Raw genomic sequence first — 15,603 nt, 5'->3', positions numbered from 1 at the left:
GAGTGGGATGGGGAGGGAGGGAGCGATAGAGAGTGGGCGAGGGAGAGGGAAAGAGGAAGTGACAGGAAGGGAGCAAGCTGGAGGGAACAAGGCACAGGGACGGAGTGAGAGATGGAGCGAAGGACAGGGAGTGAGTGAGGGACGGTTAGAGGGGGACAGGGAGGGAGTGATGGACAGGGAGGTATGGACAGGGTGGGAGCGAGGGATGGGTTGAGGGCGAGGGAGCGAGGGATTAGGAGGGAGTGAGTGAGTGAGGGAAAGGGAGGGAGGGAGCGAGGGACTGGGAGGGAGGGAACAAGAGACAGGGAGGGAGGGAGTGAGGGATGACAAGAGAGCGAGGGATGGGGAGAGACGAGGTATGGGGTGGGAGGTAAGTAGTGAGGGGGAGGGAGGGAGTGAGGGAACGAGTGAATGAGGGTCAGAGTGAGGGACAGGGAGGGAGGGCAGGGAGGGAATGAGCGAAGTACAGAAATGGAGCGAGTGAGGGATGGAGACGGAGTGGGGGAAAGAGTGAGGGATGGGGAGGCAGGGAACAAGGGACAGAGACAGAGAAAGGAAGGCAGTGAGGGAGCAAGGGACAGGGAGTGAGCAAGGGAGCAAGGGATTGGGAGGGGGGGACCAAGAGATGGGAGGGATGGAGTGGGTGCGAGGGGTGGGGAGTGCGGGAGCAGGGAGGGAGCGAGGTAGAGGCAGCAAGAGAGTGGGAGCAGGCAAGGGATGGGGAGGTATCGAGGGAATGAAGGAAGTGGAGGGAGCGAGTGACTGAGACGGAACAAGGGATGGAGGGAGTGGGGCTGGAGTGAGGTAGAGAGAGCGAGGGACAGGATCAAGTGAGGGAATGGGAGCGAGCAAGGAATGCGGCGGGATCGAGGAAGTGATGGACAGGGAAGCGAGTGATGAGGAGAGAGAGAGAGACAGGGAGAGAGCAAGAGATGGGGAGAGACTGAGAGACAGAGCGAGGGGTGGGGAGGGAGTTATGGATGGGGTGGGAGGGAAGTAGAGTGATTGAGGGACGGGTGGGAGGGATGGGGAGGGAGGAAGAGATAGATTGGGAGTGAGGGAGCGAGGAACTTGTAGGGAGCGAGTGAACGAGCAAAGGAGCGAGTGAGCGTGAGGTGCAGTGAGCGACGGGGAAGGATGGAGCGAGGGACAGCAAGGGAGAGAGGGACAGGGAGGGACTGAGGGATGGGGGAGTCTAGAGTAATTGGGAGTGAGTGAAGGAGCAAGAGACGAAATGTGGAAGTGAGAAATGGGGAGAGAAGGACAGGGAGAGGGCCAGGGAGGGTCAGGTAGAGAGCGAGTTGCAGGGAGATAGACAGTGTTGGATGGACAGGAAGGGAGCAAGGGACAGGGACAACGAGGGAGTGAGGGACAGCGACAAGGAGGGAGTGAGGGACAGGGTCAGGGAGTGGGGCAGCCAGGGACGGGGGTGGGGAGAGCAAGAGAGTGAGTTTCGAGGAGGGAGTGTGGGACAAAGAGGGAGCATGCGACTGGGAGGGAGTGCGGTAGCGAGGGGCGGGGATGGTGTGAGGGACTGGGAGAGAGTGAGTATTGGAGAGAGAGGAATGGAACAAGGGATGGGGGTGGTGTGAAGGAGGGACGGGGAGCGGGACAGGAGGTAGGGATGGAGTGAGAGATGGCAAGGGAGTGAGTGAGCAAGGAATGGGGAGGAGTGAGGGATGGAGTGAGGGACGGGGTAGCGATGGACAGATGGGTAGGAATCGAGGGACTGGGAGGGTGAAAGGGATGGCGAGTGAGTGAGGGATGGCAACGAAGCGAGGGATGGCGATGGAGGGGGGGGCAAGGGACTGAGGGAGGGCGAGGGTGCAAGGTACAGCAAGGGAGCGAGGGACAGGATGGGCGCGAGGGCCAGGGAAGGAGCAACAGGGAGGGAGAGATGGAGTAAGTGACAGGGAGGGACGAAGGGAAAGAGACAGAGACAGGGAGGGAGGGAGCAGCAGGGCGGAAGGGAGGGAGAGAGCAAGAGGGAGGGAGAGAGAGAGGGATTGGGGTAGGGGCAGGGTCTGGAGAATGGGGAAAGGGCTCAGGGAACCAGATACAGGACTGGGGGCGATGGAGACGGGGAGCAGAGAGAGAGAGAGAGAGAGAGAGAGAGACAGTGAGAGAGAGAGAGAGAGAGGATGGGAGAGAGAGAGAGAGAGAGAGAGACAGAGAGAGAGAGAAGGAAACAGAGGCAGAGTGAGAGGTAAGAGTGAGGGGGGAGGAGAAAGATAAAGGGTGCAGGGGGGATGCAGAGAAAGGCGGCGGGGTGGGGACGGAGAGAGAGAAAAAGTGTGACAGGAAATCAGGGAGAGATCGGGTCAGAGGGAAGAATACAGTGTGGAAGATGGGGTTCACACAGGCAGAGGGTGAGAGATGTGGGTGCGGACATTTGAGGACGAGGAAGAGAGAGAGACAGGATTCCAGGAGAGGGAGGGAGTGGTTTGGAGACGGTGGGTGGAAAGAGAGAAGGAAGGGAATGCAGAGAGGGATGGGGAGTAGGGGGTTATTGGAGAAATGTGGTTCAGAGACGGAGAGAGCGAGTGAAGAAGGACAGGAGAGGGAGAGAAAGAGACAGAGATATACCAGAGGTGAATGCAAGGACAGAGTGACTTAAACCCAACTCCTGAGCTCAGTCCCGAAATCTTCCCATTCCCTTGGGGCCGAGTCTGTCTCTCCAACTGAGCTTCTTCAACACAAAGACAAACAGCAAGATAGTTTGCTGTGCTGCTTGGCACTTTTTAATTAACGTTAATAAAATATTGAAGTTATGGATGCAGTCAGTGGAATGGTGCCTTTTCTCTTTGGCCTGTGAGTTGAGAGAAACATTGACATGTTTCCCTGTAACCCCCTGTGGGATAAGGTTGGATAAACCAGCACTACCCTCAGTCTGTTACCATAGCGACAGGCTGCTTCATTGCTGAAACATTGAACTGAAATGAGAAAATCCTGGATGGATTGATTAATGAGTGAATTTGATTGATTGATGAATTTGGGTAAAGGGATATTTCAGCACATTCTTCAGTTGCTGCCTGAACTTAGTCTGGGTCACGGCATAAATCGCGGTGTTTGTGCAGCAACTGAGGAGCTGCAGCATGAAGCCCAATTCCTGCACAAACCAATCTAGATGCATAGATTTATACCCAATCCACAGCATCCGATACCAGATAGAAAACACCATTAACATCGAACATAAAAAGATGAAATTGGCCGAGATAACAAACAGTAAAATGATGGATTTTTTTGGATTTTTCATTTCTGTGTCACACTGACCGTCCCCACTGGTGTGAGCCCGGAGTCTCCTGCGGGCTCTGCTGGTCACTAAAATGTGTCTGACGGTGAAAACATTGAGCAACAGAATCAGGAGAAATGGAAGAGTCGTGGTTAGAATGTGGTGGAGGAACTCAATTGTGAGCCAGACACGAAAGGATTGAGAATCGACTGTTATCTCACAAAACCAGGAGGCATTCTGCAGCGAATAACGAGCTGTGAGCATAAAATACCAGAAAATGTTCTTTAAGCAGCTCAGCACAGTCACTGTTCCCGGAACCACAGCCGCCGTTTTCTCACTGCAATATTTACTTTTCAGCTTCTGGCAACAAATCGCCACAAATCGATCAAAGTTGAAAGTGACGGTGAACCAGACAGAACAGTCAGTGGCTGCATAAAGCAGGACGGCGTGGATATTACGGGGATGGACAACAGGAAATAAAACTTTTCCCAATAAACAATGGGAATGTATCTCAATATCAGGTCGAGGATAATGACCAGTAGATCTGCCACTGCCATGGCCCCCAGGTAACGTCTTACACATGGAGACAATCCACAATCTTTATAAAGCAGGATGTAGATCATCACTACGTTAACTGTGAGGAAGGAAATCAAATAAATTATACATCAGCCTGGAGACAAATTTAACAATTTGATTGAGGGCCCATTGACATTTCAAATGTTTCACTGATTTATTGAAAAAAACGAAGCTGAAGTAACAAACATCAATGTCTAAATACTTTTTAAAAGAAATGTAACATATCAAACAAGAAGAATTCTCACACCAAACACACAAATAAACATTTATAAGAACAGAAGCTTTCTAGAAAATTCTCACACACTCGATCACTCGAGATTCAGGCACACGTCACTTCTTCACAGTTGCTAATACGAAGGGTAAAGACTTGCCTTCCTGAAGAAGTCTCTCCCAGTACCCTGAACAAAAATGGAGTTTGGAAATTTCTGTCTTTCAGTCTAATTTGCGGCAAATTTTCAGACCAGCCAGTGGTGAGGAGACGCGAGAATATTATATGTTGCTTTCTAACATGTCATGGTTTCAGGAGGAGGGTACTCCCACGTTCGAGGTGGGAAATAGGGATCTAAAATACTGTCTTTTGGGGCTGGAACATATAATCTTTTGTCTTCTCAGGTATTCAGTAATAATATCTATTTAAGAATCTTCATAGTGCAGAGTTTCTTTCCCTGACGTTGCAATCTACAGATAATAGCCATTTAAGCTGGAAATCATGGTCAATCAATTAAAGATGTCAATAGTTTATCTCAATGGCACAGCACATGCACTCAACATCCTGTAGTTGAGGAAAGTACCTCGTATTTGTTCAACACTGAAAAAATCTTCCGTGTGTAATTCAGTAAAGTTAATCAGAATTTGATAAATCTAAACTCAGTTGATAGATGGTGAGCAAAATGTGACTCAAAATCTGGGCATGACTTTGGTCTTGTATAATGGGTAGCGCCAAAGCCTCTGTGCCAGATCTCTGCATTCAGTTCCCTTCCCTGAACCTGTGGTAATGTCACCACCTCTAGACCAAATGTTCTGGATTCCAGTACTGCCAATTGCAGAGGTGTGTCACAGCATGTCAGAACAGGGTGATGAGCAAACTTTCAGAACAATAATATTGCAGAATCAGGGAGTATTGCAGTGCAGAGATAATGGGAACTGCAGATGCTGGAGAATCCAAGATAATAAAGTGCGAAGCTGGATGAGCACAGCAAGCCAAGCAGCATCTCAGGAGCACAAAAGCTGACGTTTTAGGCCTAGACCCTGATGAAGGGTCTAAGCCCGAAACGTCAGCTTTTGTGCTCCTGAGATGCTGCTTGGCCTGCTGTGCTCATCCAAATTCACACTTGATTATCTAGTATTGCAGTGCAGTTGTAATATTCCTACCTCTGGGCATAAAGGTCGAGATTCAAATCCCACAGAGCTGATACATCATATGTCTGAACAATACAGTTAGCAAAGAACAAAAACAAAGAAACCGACAGCACAGGAACAGGCCCTTCGGCCCTCCAAGCCTGCGCTGATCAAGATCCTCTGTCTAACCTGTTATCTATTTTCTAACGGTCTGTGTCCATTTGCTCCCTGCCCATCCATGTACTTGTCCAAATATATCTTAAAAGACACTAACATGTCTGCATCTACAACCTCCACTGGCAGTGTGTTCCAGGCGCCCACCACCCTCTGTGTAAAGAACTTTCCACGCATATCTCCCTTAAACTTTCATCCTCTCACTCTGAAATCATGACCCCTAGAAATTGAATCCCCCACTCTGGGAAAAAGCTTTTTGCTATCCACCCTGTCTATACCCCTCATGATTTTGTAGACCTCAATCAGGTCCCCCCTCAATCTCTGTCTTTCTAATGAAAATAATCCTAATCTCTCCAACCTCTCTTCGTTTCTAGCACCCTCCACACCAGGCAACATCCTGGTGAACCTCATCTGCACCCTCTCCAAAGCCTTTTGGTAATGTGGCGACCAGACCCGTACACAGTACTCCAAATGTGGCCGAACCAAAGTCCTTCCCATACAACTGCAACATGACCTGCCAACTCTTGTACTCAATACCCTGCCCAATGAAGGAAATAATGCCATATGCCTTCTTCACCATGCTATTGACCTGCGTTGTCACCTTCAGGGAACAATGGACCTGAACACCCAGATCTCTCTGTTCATCAATTTTCCCCAGGACATTTCCATTTTCTGTATAGTTCGACCTTGAATTTGATCCTCCAAAATGCATCACCTCGCATTTGCCCGGATTGAACTCCATCTGCCATTTATCTGCCCAACTGTCCAGTCTATCCATATTCTGCTGTAATTTCTGACAGTCCCCTTCACTATCAGCTACTCCACCAATCTCAGTGTCATCAGCAAACTGGCTGATCAGACCACCTACACCTTCCTCCAAATCATTTACATATATCACAAACAACAGTGGTCCCAGCACAGATCCCTGTGGAACAGTACTGGTCACAGGTTTCCAATTTGAGAAACTCCCTTCCACTACAACTCTCTGTCTCCTGTTGCCTAGCCAGTTTTTTTATCCATCTAGCTAGCACACCCTAGACCCCATGTGACTTCACGTTCTGCATCAGCCTGCCATGGGGAACCTTATCAAACACCTGACTGAAGTCCATGTATATGACATCTATAGCTTCATCAAACAACTTTGTCATGTCCTCAAAGAATTCTATTAAGTTGGTAAGACATGACCTTCCCTGTACAAAACCATGTTGCTGATCACTGATAAGCCCTTTTTCTTCCAAATGGGAATAGATCCTATCCCTCAGTATCTTCTCCAGTAGCTTCCCTACCACTGACATCATGCTCACCGGTCGATAATGACCTGGATTATCCTTGCTGCCCTTTTTTAAACAAGGGTCAACATTAGCAAGTCTCCAGTCCTCCGGGACCTCACCCACGTCTAAGGACACAGCAAAGATATCTGTAAGGGTCCCGGCTATTTCCTCTCTTGCTTCCCTCAGCCACCTGAGATAGATCCAATCCGGGCCTGGGGACTTGTCCACCTTAATGTCTTTTAGGATACCTAACACTTCCTCCTTCCTTATGTCAACTTGACCTAGACTAAGCAAACATCTATCCCTAACCTCAACATCCGTCATGACCCTCTCCTTGGTGAATACCGATGCAAAGTACTTCTTAAGAATGTCACCCATTTTCTCAGACTCAGCACATATCTATCCTTCTTTATCCTGAAGTGGGCCAATCCTTTCTCTAGTTATCCTCTTGCTCTTTATATATGAATAAAAGGCTTTGGGATTTTCCTTAACCATGTTTGCCAGCAATATCTCATGTCCTCTCTTAGCCCTCTTAATACTTTTTTTTTCAGATTCGCTCTACATTTCACATATTATTGCAAAGCGTCATCTGTCTTCAGTAGCCTAGACCTCATGTATGTTTCCTTTTCTGCTCTTGGCTAGTCTCACAATTTCACCTGTCATCCATGGCTCCCTAATCTTGCCTTTTCTATTCCTCATTTTCACAGGAACATGTCTCTCCTGCACACTAATCAACCTCTCCTTAAAAGCCTCCCACATATCAAATATGGATTTACCTACAAACAGTTTCTCCCAATCTACATTCCTCAGATCCTGCCGAATCTTGTCATAGTCGGCCTCCCCCCAGTTTAGTACTGTTCCTTTAGGACCACTCCCATCCTTGTCCATGAGTATTGTCAAACTTACGGAATTGTGGTCGTTATTTCCAAAGTAGTCCCTACTGTAATATTAACCACCTGGCCGTGTTCATTCCCCAGCACCAGGTCCAGTGTGGCCCTTTCCCGAGGTGGACTACATAGATACTGCTCTAGAAAACCCTCCTGGACACACCTTACAAATTCTGCTCCGTCTTGACCCCTAACCCTGAGTGAATCCCAGTCAATGTTGGGAAAATTAAAATCTCCCATCACCATGGAGCTGGAGCTGCATGAACTACGGAAAATTAAAATCTCCCATCCCAATGAAGCTGGAGCTGGATGAACTACGGATCATTCGGGAGGCAGAGGGGGTAATTGAGAGGAGCTACCGGGAGTTGGTCACTCCTAAGGCTCAGGACAAGGATAGATGTGTTACAGTTAGCGGGAGGAAAGGGGACAGACAGACAGTGCAGAAATCCCCTGTGGGCATTCCCCTCAGCAATAAGTATACCGTTTTGGATACTGCGGGGGGGGATGACCTACCAGAGGAAAGCCAGAGTAGTCAGTTCTCTGGCACTGAGCCTGACACTGTGGCAAAGAAGGGAAGGTGGCAGAAGAGAAAAGTACTCGTGGTAGGGGACTCGATAGTTTGGGGAATTGACAGGAGATTTTGTGGTCAGGATCAGGATTCCCAGAAGGTATGTTGCCTCCCTGGTGCCAGGGCCCGGGACGTCTCCGATCGGTGTATAAGGTTCTAAAAGGGGAGGGCGAACAGCCAGAAATCATGTTACATATTGGCACTAATGATATAGCCAGAAAGAGGATTGAGGATATAAAAAGTGATTTCAGGGAGTCAGGATGGAAACTGCAAAGCAGGACAAACAGAGTAGTGTTCTCTAGTTTACTATCGGTGCCACGAGATAGCGAGGAGAGGAACAGGGAGCGGGCGCAGCTTAACACGTGGCTACGCAGCTGGTGTAGGAGGGAGGGCTTCAGATATGTAGATAATTGGGATGCCTTCTGGGGAAGGTGGGTCCTGTACAAGAAGGACGGTTTGTATCTGAACTGGAAGGGGACCAATGTCCTGGGTGGAAGGTTTGCTCAAGTAGTTCGAGAGGGTTTAAACTAGTATGGCAGGGGGGTGGGAACCTGAGCTGTATACCGGAGGTGAGAGTTGATGCAGGTGAGGCAGTATCAAGAGGTAGACCAGCTAGTGGGAAGGATTTTCCTGGGAAGGAACCAAGGGATCAGTTAAAGTGTGTTTGCTTTAACGCAAGGAGTATCAGGAATAAAAGTGATGAACTTAGAGCATGGAACAGTACCTGGTGCTATGATGTTGTGGCCATAACAGAGACATGGGTTTCTCATGGGCAGGAATGGTTGCTGGATGTTCCAGGGTTTAGAACATTTAAAAAGAATAGGGAGGGGGGAAAAGAGGAGGGGGTGTAGCACTACTAATCAGAGAGGGTATCACAGCTACAGAAGTTTCCATTGTCGAGGAAGATCTGCCTACTGAGTCGGTCTGGGTGGAAATTAGGAACAGCAAGGGAGTAGTCACCTCGTTAGGGGTTTACTACAGCCCCCCCCGCCAATAGTAGCAGGGAGATTGAAGAAAGCATCGGTCGGCAGATTTTAGAAAAGTGTGGACGCAGTAGGGTTGTTGTAATGGGTGACTTTAACTTTCGTAATATTGACTGGAACCTCCTTCGAGCAGAAGATTTGAATGGAACTGTTTTTGTAAAGTGTGTTCAGGAGGGTTTCCTAACACAGTACGTTGACAGGCCGACGAGGGGAGAGGCCATTCTAGACTTGGTGCTCGGAAACGAGCCGGGGCAGGTATCAGATCTTGTGGTGGGAGAGCATTTTGGTGATAGTGACCATAACTGCCTCACATTCTACATAGCTATGGAGAAGGAGAGGATTAGGCAAAATGGGAGGATATTTAATTGGGGAAGAGGAAACTATGACGCGATTAGACATGAGTTAGGAAGCATGGACTGGGAGCAATTGTTCCATGGTAAGGGCACTATAGACATGTGGACACTGTTTAAGGAACAGTTATTGCAAGTGATGAGCAAATATGTCCCTCTGAGACAGGCAAGAAGGGCTAAGATAAAGGAACCATGGATGACGAGAGCGCTGGAGCTTCTTGTGAAAAGGAAGAAGGCAGCTTACATACGATGGAGGAAGCTAGGTTCAAGTTCAGCTAGAGAGGATTACACGCAGGTGAGGAAGGAGCTCAAAAATGGTCTGAGGAGAGCCAGGAGGGAGCACGAGAAAGGCTTGGCAGAACGAATTAGGGAAAACACAAAGGCATTTTACACTTATGTGAGGAATAAGAGAATGGTCAAAGAAAGAGTAGGGCCGATCAGGGATAGCATAGGGAACTTGTGTGTGGAATCTGAGGAGGTAGGGGAAGCCCTAAATGAGTTTTGTTTGCTTCTGTCTTTACGAAAGAAATGAACTTTGTATTGAATGAAACCTTTAAAGAACAGGTGTGCATGCTGGAATGGATAGAGATAGAGGAAGCTAATGTGCTGAAAATTTTGTCAAACATTAAGATTGACAAGTCGCCAGGCCCAGACCAGATTTGTCCCTGGCTGCTTTGGGAAGTGAGAAATGCAATTGCGTCGCCACTTGCGAGGATCTTTGCATCCTCGCTCTCCACTGGAGTCGTACCCGAGGACTGGAGAGTGGCAAATGTATTTCCTCTCTTCAAGAAAGGAAATAGGGAAATCTCCGGCAATTACAGACCAGTAAGTCTCACGTCTGTCGTCTGCAAGATGTTAGAAAGGATTCTGAGGGATAGGATTTATGACCATTTGGAAGAGCATGGCTTGATCAAATGCAGTCAACACGGCTTTGTGAGGGGCAGGTCATGCCTCACAAACCTTATCGAATTCTTTGAGGATGTGACTAGAAAAGTTGATGAGGGTCGAGCTATGGATGTGGTGTATATGGACTTCAGTAAGGCATTTGAGAAAGCTCCCCATGGTAGGCTCATTCAGAAGGTCAGGAGGAATGGGATGCAGGGGAACTTAGCAGTCTGGATACAGAATTGGCTGGCCAACAGAAGACAGGGCTCTGTCCTTGAGCCTCTACTGTTTGTAATTTTTATTAATGACTTGGATGAGGGGATTGAAGGATGGGTCAGCAAGTTTGCAGACGACACAAAGGTTGGAGGTGTCGTTGACAGTATAGAGGGCTGTTGTAGGCTGCATCGGGACATTGACAGGATGCAGAGATGGGCTGAGAGGTGGCAGATGGAGTTCAACCTGGATAAATGCGAGGTGATGCATTTTGGAAGGTCGAATTTGAAAGCTGAGTATAGGATTAAGGATAGGATTCTTGGCAGTGTGGAGGAACAGAGGGATCTTGGTGTGCAGAAACATAGATCCCTTAAAATGGCCACCCAAGTGGACAGGGTTGTTCAGAAAGCATATAGTGTTTTGACTTTCATTAACAGGGGAATTGAGTTTAAGAGTCGTGAGATCTTGTTGCGGCCCTATAAAACTTTGGTTAGACTGCACTTGGAATACTGCGTCCAGTTCTGGTCGCCCTATTATAGGAAAGATGTGGATGCTTTGGAGAGGGTTCAGAGGAGGTTTACTAGGATGCTGCCTGGACTGGAGGGCTTATCTTCTGAAGAGAGGTTGACTGAGCTCGGACTTTTTTCATTGGAGAAAAGGAGGAGGAGAGGGGACCTAATTGAGGTATACAAGATAATGAGAGGCATAGATAGAGTTGATAGCCAGAGACTATTTCCCAGGGCAGAAATGGCTAACACGAGGGGTCATAGTTTTAAGCTGGTTGGAGGAAAGTATAGAGGGGATGTCAGAGGCGGGTTCTTTACACAGAGAGTTGTGAGAGCATGGAATGCGTTGCCAGCAGCAGTTGTGGAAGCAAGGTCAGTGGGGTCATTTTAGAGACTGCTGGACATGCATCTGGTCACAGAAATTTGAGGGTGCATACATGAGGATCAATGGTCGGCACAACATCGTGGGCTGAAGGGCCTGTTCTGTGCAGTACTGTTCTATGTTCTATGATACACTGGCCAAGCTTACAGAGGGGAGGTGACATACTTATGAAGGTCTTCTGCTTTCTCTGTTGTCTGCCCTAAACTGAACTGTAAAACCTCTTATCTGAGATGGGAATAAACTGAGGAAGTTGAAGCACATCAAGTGCAGCTTTTTTTTTCATTTCTGCCAGTAATTCCCCATGCCGTTTCAGATGTGAATGATTAGAGGATCAGCAGTGTGAGAGAGCATGGGAAGGCACAATGGTTCAGTGGTTAGCACTGCTGCCTCACAGCGCCACAGACCCTGCTTCAATTCTGCCCTCGGGAGATTGTCTGTGTGGAGTTTGCAAATTCTTCCGGCTTCCGGTAGTTGTTCTCGTTTCCTCCCACGGTCCAGCGATGTGCAGGTTCGGTGGGCTGGCCGGGCTAAATTCCCTGTAGCGTTTGGCGATGCGTGGGTTATGGGAGGAATGGGGTTGAGTGGGATGCTTTGAGGTGCAGTGTGGACTTGTTGGGATGCAGGGCCTGTTTCCACGTTGTAGGGGTTCTGTGAGCATTATGGTGCACACACCACCATTAGGGAGATATATCACTGAGAAATACAAGTGGTTTTGGGACACTGTGGCTTGACGGGCTGAATGGCCATGGATTGATAACATCACTCTCCGTGTCTCTGTGAGGGAGCGGGTGGGGGAGAAACAATGGCTCATTATTAACCCTCCCTTCCACGTTGTACTGTCTGCAGCTCCGCAACTCAGGGCCGTTGGGGACGTCCATCAGTGAGTGAGTGTTTCACTCAGGTTCTGTTAATCTGGGACTGTTGGTGTCAGACATTAACACCTGCTCTGGATGCAGCAAATGAAAAGGCTCCCGCATTGCCAAGGTGTTATTTGCAGGGTTGTTGTGTGCAGACAAATTCTGAACACCAAACAAGCTGCACAGAAAGATCTCATTTTAAGTTGTTGAAGGGACTAATCGCCAGCTTTGTTCTCTCTCTTTCGCAGCAGCTCTCCAAGCTTCTGTCCATCTCTGATAAATGTCATTACGACAGAAGTTCAAATTGTCATTTATTATTTGCTGCACAAACCTGATTCCACAGCTCTGCTCCATCCCTCTTCCAGTGCTTGAAAGGGAGCGATAGAGCATATACCATCTTCCAGCACTACCTGCCCATGGAGGGAAATGATTTAATGCATCAGCCAATGGGGAGAACCATGTCCCAGCGGAAGGGACAAATAGAACCGTCCCAGGAACAGGGGGACAGAACGAGAAGATGTTCTTTGCGGTTTTCACTGCCTGAAGCAATGGGAATAATTGTCCAATTAACATGTTCAGATATGTTATTACACACCTCTGCAGCAGCAAGAACTTAAACTCTGGTCGCCAACATCTGAGGTAGGGGCACTACCACTGCCGGAGTGGCATCTGATTTCTTGTTAAGTGGGACTTCATCAGACTGGGTCATTGGCCTCATTGTCTGACTGTCACTTCAGCTAGATGTCGTCAGTGCAAGAAGTTGCAGGTTTGCATCCTGTGTGAGGCTTTATTGCCTTTGACATGTGTTTCATGTTTAATGTTTGGGAGAACATGGAGGCGGCTCTTTATGAAATCAATTTCAGATTATGATCGAAAATGTCTTTGCTGTGAATATATTACATGCATCCACTTCACCTGAGGAAGGAGCCACACTCTGAAAGCTCCTGATTTCAGACAAACCTGTTGGTCTGTGACTTGTGACTTTATATCACATTCGGAGGAAAATAAATCAAGGTTTAAACCATGTCTGCTCACAGTAAGCTGGCTTCCTCATTGGTGATGATAAGCGCTATGTAAATGCAATTATGTCTCTCTCAACTGTCCATAAATGAAAGTATCTGATTACTGACCTTAGTCAATTGAAAGAAATTCTTGCTATCAGTTTAATCAAACTACCAAACTCCATCACCACCCACCCCCAACACTATAAACGGCTCCAAAGTTGCCAGCTGGTCGGTGGAAATGTGGAAAGGAAACAAAACAGTGAACCCAGTCTCCAGCTTCCTAAATCTTTCATCACACTTTGTGATTCAGACTCAAGGGAAAGCAAAGGATGAACTTTCTGATTGAGCAGAATAAGGCAATGCACCTTTCCCTTCTTTAAGGCACGGGGACATTGACTCTGATGCTCTCGGTGTCATTAGCTGATCTGAGACATCAAAATAGTCAGAATTCAACGTAAAGATCAGGAATACAAGTAGAATCTCGGCTCTGGCAGGATCAGATACTTGGGAACAGACAAGAAGTGGAAAGGCTCGAAGGGAGGTGGCCCTGGGTTCAGGAGAGCTGGCTTCTTGTGACATGGATGTCTCTGCAGTGGGTGGAATAAGACTCTTTATGTGTCTCCACTATGAATGTCCTGACTTTGTTTTGGAAAAGTAAAACTGGCAAACGACAATTGCTATTCTTGTGAAATCACAATCTTACTCTGAAATTTCATTGCCCATCCCTCATTACTCCACAGATAGCGGTGATGAGCCACTTTCATGAGCTTCTTGGCATGTAGGTAGAGCCCGTTTGCCATTAGGGCAGAAATTCCAGGATTTAGACCCAAGTACACTGAAGAAACAATGGTGTGTTTCCAACTCAGAGAGGTGAGATGCTTGGCGGGTGGGGGCGGGTGGTGGCGTGTGGGTGGTAATTTTCCTTTGTATGTGCTGTCATTGTCCTTTTAGACGGAAGGAAACTCTCACTGGGCTGATTCTGGCCGATTCAGAGTGAGTGTTCTCTTTGTAACCAGGAACCTGTCTACAGCAACAAAAGGGAGCATTCGGCGGCTGCCCCGGATTTGTGCTCCTCCCCCGTTGTTCATCTGCCACTCTGCAGTTTATACTGCTTCACCTCGCTCTTCTGGCCAAACATCACTCACATCAGCTGCTTCCCGCCATTCCAAATGGTCTGCCTCAATCACAAGGAGGGGCAAACAGGAACATGGAATTTCAGGGACGTTTCTGGCCTGTGGAGGAAATGATACAGTCATATTTTCAGCTAACCTTTTCAGGGGATCTTTCGATCTTGGATGCAGAAGATGGAGAATAATTACCAAAGGCCCCTGTGAGACTTGAACTCACGACCCCTGGTTTATAAGACCAGTGCTCGAACCACTGAGCTATGGAGCCAGAAACGCAGATGCAGCAAGAGATTCTCATGTATTAGTAATGACAAAGTATTAGATAACTGGAGATGATTATAATCAAGACGTAACAAAACCAAAACACAGCAGAGGGGCATCACATGCAGAAGGACGGAAGAATACAAAGCTGAATCAGATAGTGTCCTGAGTGACGTAAACAGATCTTTCCTGCTAGTCCAGTGATTACAATTCAGTGCCGTCACTGTCTTAGCCTGTTAATAGTCATCATTTACAGTAACAAATACGAAGTATTGACTGATCTTTAGAAGCAGAATTATGTCACTGGTCAGTCAAAATCGATTCACTCCATGTTACAGTTCCACATCAGCAATGCCAGCTGTAACTGCCGGATGTGCAATCACTTTAAAACAAGAACAGAGGGGAGGTCAGGAAAAGTGAAGGGCAATGGTAGTTTGTGAGAGGTGACTGGAGGCCAATTGCAGCCAGGTTCAATGTGGGTGCTGAAGACCAGTCTTCACTGTTTACCCTGGCATACAGATCGCATTGGATCAATCACACAAGGACCCTCCTTTCTGTGTTATCCTTTGCAGTTCGCAACTCGGGTTAGAGCCTCAAGGGGCTCGGAAACTTATAATTCGGCAACTAACTCAGGCCAGTGGTGCACAAACTAAGCTGTGTCGGCACACTATTTAAACGGGCCATCACTCATTGCAATGACCCAGAACTATGCAGAAAGAGGAAGAAAACCAATACAAAATCTTCGCTTTGAATGGATATCCCTGCAATTTCATCCGCAGGTGCTGACTAAACAGCAACACGAAGAGGACACATTATGCCCTAACACACTGGACACACTGCCACACATCAAGAACATATCAGAACTGACAACTCCTGTGACCACTAGGAATTACAGTAGCACACAAGCCCAAAGCCATGCTACGACAAGCATTCTCAAGGATTAAAGACCCCATACCCACGACATGCAGAACTGACATTGTTTACAAAAT

The 15,603-nt window shown here is 47.8% G+C and overlaps 1 non-coding gene across 1 annotated transcript; it reads right to left on the bottom strand.

Annotated features, from left to right (window-relative positions):
• Positions 1 to 14,548: 14,548 nt before the first annotated feature.
• trnai-uau (transfer RNA isoleucine (anticodon UAU)) lies at positions 14,549 to 14,621 on the bottom strand. The gene has a single exon. It is a non-coding gene; the product is annotated as a tRNA-Ile (tRNA).
• Between the last annotated feature and the right edge of the window lie 982 nt (positions 14,622 to 15,603).

The sequence above is a fragment of the Stegostoma tigrinum genome, unplaced genomic scaffold (genome assembly GCF_030684315.1).
Source record: "Stegostoma tigrinum isolate sSteTig4 unplaced genomic scaffold, sSteTig4.hap1 scaffold_99, whole genome shotgun sequence".
Classification (NCBI taxonomy): Eukaryota; Metazoa; Chordata; class Chondrichthyes; order Orectolobiformes; family Stegostomatidae; genus Stegostoma; species Stegostoma tigrinum.
Note: the sequence above shows the minus strand (reverse complement) of the source record. Positions and strands in the feature narration are given on the sequence as shown.